A 1,141-nucleotide genomic window follows, 5' to 3' on the forward strand; every position below is an offset into this window, starting at 1 on the left:
GAGGCAGGACACGTCTCCGGGGCGTGCCCCCCCTCACGTACGGCAATGACACGGTAGTAGACGTTCTGCGGTTCTGGCCTCTACTACCGTGTCATCGCCGTACGTGAGGGGGGGCCATGCCCCGGAGACGCGTACCGCCTCTTCGGACATGCCACCACACCACCCCGCATGTATGAGGGCCCGGTGCGACGCTCCGGTGGCATTGCTACCCCCCTAGTGCCCCCGTCCTGCCTAACCCTGTAGCGTTTGACCATGCGATCTAGCCCTTTGACTTTGCATGGACGGGCTTTGACCAGTGGACCTCCCCACCCGGTTGTGTTAGGTCAGCCCATAGGAACACTCTGGAGCAACATCCGGGCCAGACCCACAGCAAGATCCCCTCCGTGTAGACCCGACGCATCCGTTTCCCCCCTCCAGGTGCCGGCGGTGGCGCCGTTCGTGAGGGGGGGCACACCCCGGACACGCGTGCCGCCTCTTCGGACATGCCACAACACCACCCCGCATGTATGAGGGCCCGATGCGATGCTCCGGTGGCATTAGTACTCCCCTAGGGCCCCCATCCTGCCGTGTAGACCTCACGGGCGTGGCTGCCGCCGTGTCCCGGAGGGGGGAAACGGCCACGTCGGGCCGACACGGAGGGTATCTTTGGGTGGGTTGGGCCGGAATGGTGTTGGGGGGTGCAGCTATGGTCTGGGCTACGACAACCATGTGAAAAGGTCCACCGGCCAGACCCAGTCCGGCGAAAGTCAAAGAGCTAGATCGCGCGGTCGTCTGTGTTAGGGTTAGACGTGACAGGGTACCAGAGGGGGGTAGCAATGCCGCCAGGTGTTACGGTGGGCCCTCCTATGCTTGTCTTTGAGCGAGGTGGGACTATTTTTTACAGTGTGCTGAGAGTCACACATATGTCGGAATAAAAAAATAAAAAAATGCAAAGTATCTATGCCGATGGCTTAGCCATCGGCATAGCAGCACACATGTCCACGGATCGATGACGTGGCAAAGGGCCAGGCGTATGCCGACGGCCAGGCCGTCTGCATAGGGCCGACCTTATCTCCTTGCGGTTCACCCCCACCACCCATTCGCCATCTCCCCCTTCCTCCCCGACCCACACCCGCGCCGCCGCCCACCACCTCCGTCGCCC

The sequence above is a fragment of the Triticum dicoccoides genome, chromosome 6B, assembly GCF_002162155.2.
Source record: "Triticum dicoccoides isolate Atlit2015 ecotype Zavitan chromosome 6B, WEW_v2.0, whole genome shotgun sequence".
In the NCBI taxonomy this organism is placed as follows: domain Eukaryota; kingdom Viridiplantae; phylum Streptophyta; class Magnoliopsida; order Poales; family Poaceae; genus Triticum; species Triticum dicoccoides.